The 10,311-nt window shown below is 44.3% G+C and overlaps 1 non-coding gene across 1 annotated transcript; it reads left to right on the top strand.

Annotated features, from left to right (window-relative positions):
- Positions 1 to 405: 405 nt before the first annotated feature.
- On the top strand, positions 406 to 465 carry LOC126963468 (U7 small nuclear RNA). The gene has a single exon (XR_007729102.1). It is a non-coding gene; the product is annotated as a U7 small nuclear RNA (small nuclear RNA).
- Positions 466 to 10,311: the final 9,846 nt, after the last annotated feature.

The raw sequence follows: 10,311 nt of genomic DNA on the forward strand, positions 1-10,311 counted from the left end.
AAAAAAATTTAAAAATTAGCCTGTATTCCCAGCTACTTGGGAGTGTGAGGCAGGAGAATTGCTTGAACCTGGGAGTTTGGGGCTACAGTGAGCTGTGATCATGCTGCTGCACTGCAGCCTGGGCAACAAAGCAAGATCCCATCTCTCAAAAAAAAAGAAAAAAGAAAAGAAAAACAGAATGAACCTATGGACTCTGACTCAGAGTTGTTATTCATTCACCCCTGGCCATGGGTTGAAAACTGTCCTCTGCCTCTCCTGAGAAAAAAGTTAGAGTCCTCTTCTCCAGTACCTGTGAATGTGGCCTTATTTGGAAATAGGGTCCTCACAGTTGATCGAGTTAAGATGAGGTCATTAGGGTGGGCCCTAATCCAAAGTAATTGTGTTCTTATAATAAGGACAAATTATGAGTGTTACAGTTCTTTTTGAATTTGTCTAGCAGATTTTCTGTATTTTTACCAGAACTTTACCCTGATACCCCCCAAAAAGGGGCATATTTTGACACAGAGACAGACACCCTTACTGGGAAAATGCTGTATGAAGCTGATTGGGGTGATGCTTCTGCAAATGAAAAAACCCCAAAGATCACCACCAAACCACCAGAAGCTAAGAGGGAGGAATGGAACAGATTCTCCCTCGCAGCCCTCAGAAGGAACCACCCTGCTGACACCTTGACTTTGAACTTTTAGACTCCAGAATCGTGAGACTGTAAGTTTATGGTGTTTAAACCGCCAGGTTTGTGTACTTTGTTATGGCAGCCCCAGGAAACTGATACACCTGGTGATTCAATTCAATGCACCTTCAAGGCCCAGGCAGTTGAAGCCTAGGAGATGAGGCCTCACCCTTGACCATACGCAGTCCACCTTAAAGAGTGGCAAAGTGAGGACTGTAAGCTGGTGGTGGCATTTGATCTGAGCTTTGGAGGAGGAATGTTTTTCTTGATGAGTGATGGGAAGCAAAGATATGGAAGTAAAGATATTGCAAAGGGAGGGGCTACCTCTGCAGCAAGTCAGGGGGTCTGATGGAAGGCAAGAAGAGCAGCCTCTGCCTTGGAATCAGCAACAAATCTTGTAACCTGAGCTGTGTGTGTGTGCATGTGTACGTGTGCGTTGTGTGTTTTGTGTGTGTGTGCATAACACAGATTGCTTCAACTTGGGAATTTGTCTGACCGATCCAATTTCTCTTCCACAGACTCAAATTCACTGCTCCAAGCACTATCCTAAGTCACTTGGCCCCAGAGAGAGAGAGGGAGAGAGAGAGAGAGAGAGTGTGTGTGTGTGTGTGTGTGTGTGTTGGGGGTTGGGAGTTGGGCCAAATTGAAAATAACAAACATAATGTGAACACCCGTAGAAATCGTATTCTGAATGAAGCACCCTGTTAAATCACATTTGCTCCTACGATGACCCAGTGGATCTCGGAGGCTATTCTTATCCCCATTTAATAGATGAGAAAAAGACAAAGCTCTAAAAATGGAGTCAGAGCTCCATCGTTGGATCCCAAGTGTTTACGGCTACACTGTATTGCTCCCTAGCTTATGTATCCTTGGGATCAATCCTGGGCGTTACTCCTGGGGAGGAGTGTGTGAAGAGAGATGGAGAGATGAAGACTGACTTAAAGCAAATGCACAGCTTTGCTTGACTGATCCAGAGATACGGGGTTAGAGCAACCTGGGAGGCTCCATGCCTGTGTGGGCGCACAGCTGCCTGCTGACTGTTTCCAGTCCCCCTTCTGTCAGTTCCCCATAGGCTGGAGAAATCCACTCAAAGCAGGGTGTGCTCTTCGATGGAAATCCAGCTTTGTTCTTCCACTCAAGTACTATAGGGGAAAGCAGAGAAGGAAAGGGAAAGACACATAAAAAGTTTCAGCATATGAGTAGCATTTGCAATGTAATCTATGTGTTCTGAGCCAAGTTACTGTACACACTCTGGGGAGAATTACAAATAAATGACGAAACATTTTGAAACATGGCTTATACCTAATTAATCATGGAACTTAAGGAACAAAGAATGTATTTCTTCAAAGTTTTCAGCATTTTCTCTATTAAGCGGAAGGGACAGGGGAGGGGAGGGGAAATCTCCATGCCCTGTAATGGATACACTATGCACTTCATTTGGGGGAAAGAATCTCTTAATCTTCTTTGGCCTCCTGCAACCTCCGAATCCTTACATCTTTAATACTTCATGTTGAGCATTTTCATATTAAAGGAACTGAAAGTTTCCAGATCATGAAATATTCCTTAGCTTTTTGTCTCTTGATCCCTTAGCCCAAACAATACCGGTTTTGGAGATTATGAGATCACCAGGCATTTCTTAAGTACCCATGATATTGTGCCCTGGGGTTCCCGTGTCCTTTTTCTATGCCGCCGCCACCCAGAGACATCTGTGGGCACGTCCCGCTTTGAAGGCAAAGCTTTTGTGCTATGTCCATGTTACCACATGCCCTCCGACTCAGAAGACTTGATTTCCTCATTTGTAAAATGGGGATAACAATAGCTGTGAATGTTAAATAAAATAATGCCACAAAAGAACTTAGCCTAGTGCCTAGAACATAACCACTCAATAATGGAGTGTGTGACTGAATTTTCCAGATTCGTTTTTCATTCTCTTCCTATCCATGGATTTGACTGAGTCCCATCTTTCAAGGCCATCCAAGGCACTTCTTTAGAGCCCTTTCTCACCAGTAACAGAGGTGGGAGTCAAAGATGACTTTGCACTTGGTAGCCAGTGTCTTCACTGCTCCTATGGGAAGCCAGAGTTTCACTATTCCCCCTGAATTCTCCCATAGTCATTCCATGAGCTAGTTATGGACACAACTTAAGGGGAACTGGAGATGCGGGTGTGTTTTCATTCCAAACAGTGTCACTGATTCACAGCATGGCTTTGGATAAGCTGATCAGGTTGCTTTAATGCAGATTCTCCACCCCACACCCCACACCTTTGTTGAAAAAGAACCAAAAAATAATATATACAGTATTAAAGTATTAAAGGGATTGTGAGTAAAACCTGAAGCCTGAACTGCTTCCTTCCCCCAGCCCCAGGTAAAGAATGAGAAGGAAGAAGATACTGGAGTCTGGGGTTCAGTGGTAGAACCCAAGGGCCAATGGAGGTGGTGCCAGGGGCAGCATCATAACTGGATTGTGCTCATGGTCTGGTGTCAGCTATGTTCTTTGCCCTCTCACCTCCTTTGGTTCCAGCTCATTTTTCATCTCAGCTCTCCAGCGTTTCTTCAGACTCTGTAAGCTGCCCACATCTTCCCTATATATTCCTTTTCTGCTTAACTGTCACACTGCTTTGCTTGCAACTGAAAACCTAGACTGAGAAAAAAAATAAGATCTACTCAGCACCTACTATGAGCCAACTACTGTGCAGGTTGAGGAACTGAGACATGGAGAGTTAAGGTAACGTGCCTAGGTCACCAAGCTAGTTACAGGTTGTACTGTGATCTGAACCCCCGTCTGTCTACATTTCCATTAAGTTTTCTCAGCAAAGAGATACTCCTGAAAAGTAAATCTCCAGTCCATAACCACCCACATCTGCATTGAACTTGCTTCATAGCTGGGGCCTTTGGAGGGTTATAGTTGCAACCCAGACACAACATTTTCTTTCCCCACTCCTGCCTTAACTTGGTGATTGGCTGTTGTAAATTGCGTCGAAAGCGATATGCCTTTCAGTGCTGAGAATCATCATGGGTCTGTGCCTATGACCAGAAGAGGTAAGGGGGAAAGGAATCCAAACACTCAAGCAACATGAGTTTGTGTCTTCTGTAACAACTGTGCATTGCTTGTGTGTGCTACTAATTATTCCTTGTTCACACGCCCTCAGTTGACGCTTTTGGAAATTAAATGGGCATGCCTTGTATAGGTGTGGAGAGAGAGCCTTGCTCATTTGCTCTCCTTTCACCCACTGCCCTTATGCCTGTTATTGCTCCAACAAGTGGCATCATCCTCACTTCCTGACATCCCAACATGGGCAGTCAGATGTTGCCGTCTGCTTTCAGAATTACAAACCCACCCACTGGTGCTTCTCTGCAGGAGTGAGGTAGCTTGCCAAAGAATGGGAAGCCACCAGAGTGAACATCATGGAGCCATTGACACCATGTTCTGTTTCTTAACCTAGGAGGAGGCTAGCCACTCTCTGGGCACCTAACTTGCAACAGCTGCCCTGGAGATAGACCCACATAAAACCATTTTATTCTTGACCTCACTCCAGCATTTCTGCAGAGCATCAGTCTGGACAGAACTTGGTCATCTTGCTTCTTTTCCATTGACTTTTTAAGAAGCCAGTTATTGAAGATCCAGGGTAATAAAAGCAGCTTGAACTTCATTACTCTCTTTCCAGCATTAGATACTGAAGGCCACGGTCAGCGACACTGTGTAAAAAATGTGAAGCAGAGAATTAAATGCAACTTGATGGTACATGTTGTACCTTAATGAAAACAAAGTCTCAGGAACACTATTTGTGAACGTGTTACCCAATAAAGTGTTAGCAATGGAGCTCATAAAGCTGCCAGCCAGATTTAACCATTGCGTGGAGCTCTGTTCAGTTGGGCTGGACAGAGAAAGTGAGGTCTGTTCCCTTTATCACAGTCGCTGGAGGTTTTTATTTAAAACACATGCAAGAAAGACACGGGTTTGGCACCAAAATGTCTTGTGGTAAAGGATAAAAAATTAGAAATATCCAAAAGTACTTAAAAAAAATCTAGAGGAAAAAAAAAACAGATGTGAAGAAATTAAGATGGGCTGACATAGGGTGCCGTGTTAGCCGTTTAAAGTGATGGTGAAAGCAGAGAGCAACGGACTGTCTCCACAGCAGCTGATAGACACGAGCAATTGAGCAGTTCATACCCTCTCTGTTGTCCCTGTCACAAGATTTGTAGGTCATTCTCAGCCAGCCACGGGGGCTAAAGGGCACAGGTCGCGACCTGCTGATTTACCAAAGTATGATCAACTCACACAAATTATAGGCGTAAGAGAGACCTGACAACTTCAATATGATGCGCAATGAGCACAATTATTTGTGACATGTGAAACCAGTGTGAGGCCGTAATTCTGTCACTGCATGACAAGGCATTATTAGCCAGGGCAGGCAGCGGCTTGAACCAGGAGCAGCTGGAGGAGAGGCAGGGAAAGAGAGAGGGCTCCATAGGGGAAGGCCCGTGACGGGCTTTCTCTCCCAGAGTGGCAAATAGCAACGGCCCCTTTGTGGAATGTGGAGCTGCTCGGGAAGACGAAGTCGCCCTATTGCTATCTGCTCTGGTGGATAATAAAGGAGGGTTTGGTGGGAAGGGCAGAGGTGAAAGCACACCCCGCAGGCCTGTGGCTGTGCACAACCAAGGTGTCTTCGTTGAAATCGGGTGTGGTATTTTTCATGAGGCCAAATGGGATGTTGTTACTAGTGGGCCAGATGAGGTGGAGTCAGGGGAGGACAGGGAATGACAGAGTTTCTCCTGCTGAGCAAACGCCTCTGCTCCACCAGGCTTCCCTCCCATCACATCCTGCCTGGAACTTGCAGCCTGACTGCTGGGTGCAGGAGGAGGCAGATCTCAGATCCCCTGGGTTTTCCCCTGTCCTTGGAGATCTTGCTCCCTGTACCATAGTGCCTGGGCAGCTCAAGGAAAGTGCAGGTAGACACCTCCCTTCTGGTGCTGGCCATAGAGGTTTCTGCCTAAGGGTATAGGACAGGTGGGTGGCTGTTCCCAGCAACTGGACCCAAGTAAGGCAGGGTTTCCTCAGGCTTCACATGGAGGTCATGGGACAGTTGGGCTGCCAATGAAGCTTTCCGTAAAGGGGGAATCTGGCCTGTGTTCTGCAGGGTCTCCTGTGGAGGGTAGTAGCTATATTTTGGGCCTTCTTTTTGGCTCAGTGACTTTAACCCTTGAGTTGAGTAGTGGATGGCTCCATGACATGCCTTCATATGGTCAATCAGTGTTCCCTGAGCACCTACTGGGCATCAACCACTGCCCAAACCACAGAGGATCTGAATGTGAAATGCCTCTGCCTGCCTATAAGACCTCTCTGTCAATGAGGGAAGATAAGACAAAAACAAATAACTAGAATACATTATGTGAACAGGTGCATGCATAGGATTCATGGCTGTACAGGGAAGGCATGGCTGACTTCCTCTATCATTCAGGTGTCTATTCAAATACCCCATGCAAAAAGGGCCATTTGGACCACACCATCTAAAATAGGTCTTCTCCCTCTCAGCCTTCACCTCCCTACTTTGCTTCACTTTCACTGAATTTCTGAAGGCCTGAACCAAGAGCATGTAAACCAAGGATAGTTAGCAGCACATACAAATAATACAGGGTTGCTACACAGCAACTGTTCTCAGCAGAAGTCAGTACTTGACATTGTATTATTTATTTTATTATTATTTATTATTCCTCTTATTGCAATGTAAGCTCCAAGAGGGTGGTGACTTTGCCCTGCTCCCCTCAGAATCCCAATTGCCTCTGCAGTGGTGCCCATAAAGTACTTGCCCAATAAACATGTGTTGAATACGTGAATGGCAAACTTTGTTCTAGGTGTTCTTGCTTTTACATACATTAACCTGTTAAATCTTCCCAGCAACCTGAGGCAAGTCAGTTATCTATTGTTACATGACAAATCATCCCAGAGAGTAAGGCTTAAAATAACAATAACATATTATTTCTTACAATTCAGTGGTTTGGCTGGGGTTTAGCTGGGCCAGTTCTTCTACTGGCCTTGCTTAGGGTCTTTCTTGAGGCTGCATTTAGTTTAGAGTTTGGTCAAGTCTTGATGTTCAAATGGTCATTCATCCTCAGGGCATCTAATCGTTCATTAGTCTAGGTTGGACTTCCTTAAATCCTGGCCTCCAAGGGAGAAGAAGCAGAAGCTTAAGACCTGGGCTCAGAAGTCAGAGAATGTCACTTTCTCCACATTCTATTTGCCTGTACAAGCCCTGAGGCCAGCCCACATTTATGGAGAGGGTAATAAGTAGACTCCTCCTCTTAAAGCAAGGAGTGGTATTCATGAACAGGGATGGGGAATTATTGGCGGCTGTCCTTGGAGACTGTCCACTATACACTTGATCTTAGTCAAAGGGCCAAGAAGCAATAGGACTCTCTACTATATTATAATTAACCATGTTTCACAGTGGAGAAACTGAGACTTCAAGGGATAAAGAAAAGTGCCCAAGAACACAGAAGAAATGAGGGGCAGAGCTAGGGTGTCAATTTCAGAACGGTCTAATTCCGAGTTCAGTGTTCTTTGCTTACTGGTGACTGTTCTTAATAACTCTTCTTGAATCTCACATGGTAGACTGATAGCCCCCATGGCCACCCCTCTGCTTCTTTACTGTCTTAGCATAGTGGCCAGCATTTAGGGAAGGATAGAATATTATAGACACAGAATTTCCTCCAGCCTCCACAACTAATTAACTGTATAAGTTTCTGAACCATTCTGAGTGTTTCTTCCTTTTCTGTGAAATGGGATAGTAATGATACCTGCCACACAAGGTTTGGGGGAGGCGTTAATGAGACAATATAAGTAAGGTACTCTGTACAGTGCAGATATCTGATTTTTAAGGTGCCACATGTGTCTCCAGCTGAACCCAAAACGAGCCTTCACAGACTAGTTTCATAATTGTATTTATTTTTTATTTTTTAAAATTATTTTATTTTATTTTGTTTTTTTTTGGAAACGGAGTCTCGCTCTGTTGCCCAGGCTGGTGTGCAGTTGCACCGTCTCGGCTCACTGCAAGCTCCGCCTCCCGGGTTCACGCCATTCTCCTGCCTCAGCAACCCGAGTAGCTGGGACTACAGGCACTCGCCACCATGCCCGGCTAATTTTTTTTTTTTTTTGTATTTTTAGTAGAGACAGGGTTTCACAGTGTTCACCAGGATGGTCTTGATCTCCTGACCTCGTGATTTGCCCGCTTCAGCCTTCCAAAGTGCTGGGATTACAGGCGTGAGCCACCGCGCCCAGCCCATAATTGTATTTAAAGAGTAAGAATCCTTGGGTCATTGACATTTAATTTTAATCTAAAGATATGCTCTGAAATCAGCAAGACTGCTTCTAAGGAACTGGCTTGGTCTAGGATGTGGTCATCACACTCATTGCTGTGAGACTCTGACTAGTTGTCCTGACTTCCTGTCCCTATAGAGAATGTTTCACCAAAAAAGGGGATGAACAGAAATATAGGTAGCGCTGAAGGTGGGATTTAAGATAGGTATAAATCTAAGTTAGTATCAGAAAGCTAGAGGGATAAAATGAACAAATATCCCCTGAGGACAACTTGTGCCTCATCCTGGGTGCCCGGGATTAGTCAAGACTCTTTTGGTTATTACAGGACATGCCAACACTGATTCCAGCCAGTTTAAGCAAAAGGGGGAATTAATGGTTGGGCATTGCTGGACTCAGGGGCTGATACAGCGTTGTCAGAAATCACGCATCACCATCGCTCAGTTCTGCTTCTCTAGTGCCCTCTGTTGTAACCAGGCTTTTTCCTGGGCAGCCTTTGATTTGCCTCTAGTTTTATGACCCAAAGAGCAGGCTCCTTCTCCTCCTGTTTCATATATATACACCAAATTATAATTGGCTGAGGTTGAGTCAAATGTGCTTCTTGCCCAAACACAGAGTCCTAGAAAGTGGAATCTGTTTGGCTAGCCTATGTCAGGACTCACAAAGCGAATCTAATTGGCTAGTTTATGTCAGGGCTCACAAAGTGGAATCTAATTGACTTGCCTGTCAGGGCCCCCCTCTGTGGCCCAGGGGCAGGACTTCTGTGATTAGTCCCACTATGGATGAAGGGACAGCTCTGCAGAGGAAGTGGGGGTACATTTAGCAAGTTGTCCTGAAGGCAGTTCCAATGTAGCTAAGCTCTAGATTTACCAACATCTCTGGAAAAAGACATTTGTAAGTGTGAACACAGTCCATGTAGCTGCTCCTCCATGGTTTGGGCGAAGGGCATTTTCCTGTTGATAATCTCTTTGTGCCCTACTTGCTATGTTTATTTGTGGATATTTATTTTCCTACCAGTATAACGAAGTACTAAAAATAACGATATAACCATCAACCAAAGTTCCCAGCTTCTAATTTAACAGCCAAATGTCACAACATTTATTTTGCATCCCCTGGATTAACCAGCTCACTTAGTAAGCCAACAGTTGTGAGAAAGATTATATTTCTTTTATTTGTTCCCGAATGTTTCCATTGTATACAAAAATGAGACAGTGTTCCTTTTGGGGAGAAGTTTCTACTTTGGGTTTAAACCAAACAAAATAATATTTAAGGAAACATTAAATAAATTATTTATTATGTTGGTCAACGTTTTGGGGAATATAGCTTAGATAAACACATTTTTAAGGTCAACCACTCTAAGGGCTGGGTTTTATAAAAACAACCTCTGAGGAGCTTTAATAAATCTTTTAAAAAGAAAAAAAAGTCAAGCACTTGTTTTCGTTGCTGAATCATTTCTATTGCTAAATAATGGCCATTCAAGAGGTAAGCTTCACCAGGAGGTCCCGACAGCCACACTGAGAAACTCACATATTATGAAAAATCTAGGTGATGGCAGGCACTGTTGGCCATGTTTAGATTTCTGTTAAAGCAACCCAACCCTTTGGTTGCATTTTAAATCAGATCAATGGACAGAGCTAGCTGATTTGGGTCATAAAACTGTCAAATGAAGATAAATTCATTCCTAGTCAATGGGAGACTTCAGAGTAGAAGTAGACTACATGTAAGAAATAATGTATTTCTATTCCCTCAAAATAAACAGGATTACCAGATTCACTGAGTGCATTTAATTCACCTCCTGGGTCTTCCATCTCTTCATATTACAGCCAAAGGCATCTTTTGGACTAATTTCAATGGAAGTGGTATTCCTAATGGTATTCCACAGTCAAAGAGGGATATGGGGGAGGAAAGGAAGTTTGGATTAGAAGAAATGGAAATGGAAGGAGAGAGAGCCAAAGAGACCAGTGAGAAAGGGAGAGCGCCAGGAGGAGAGGAGAGGCAGAAACAGGACATGGAGAAAACCTACATTTGCAAGGACTGGGGAGAGACCAGCTTTGAGGCACTGTTCACTGTGGCTCTGGTTTCATTTTTGGAGTGGTTAGTAATCTGCCTGAAACTTGATGGGCTCACATGACCAGTTCTTATCTATGCAAAGAGGCAATATCCCTGGTTCTGGTCCCAGTTCCCCATGGTTTTGAAAGGAGAGCTGGGGCTGGGAATGAGCCCAGAGATTCTAAGTCTTGTCTCTTCCAAGGGTGGAAACTGCAGTAGAATTTCATGGTTTCAAAAAAGAAGATTCTTTCTGTTTATAAGTGGGAAGGAATGTCACTAAG

The sequence above is a fragment of the Macaca thibetana genome, chromosome 9, assembly GCF_024542745.1.
Source record: "Macaca thibetana thibetana isolate TM-01 chromosome 9, ASM2454274v1, whole genome shotgun sequence".
In the NCBI taxonomy this organism is placed as follows: domain Eukaryota; kingdom Metazoa; phylum Chordata; class Mammalia; order Primates; family Cercopithecidae; genus Macaca; species Macaca thibetana.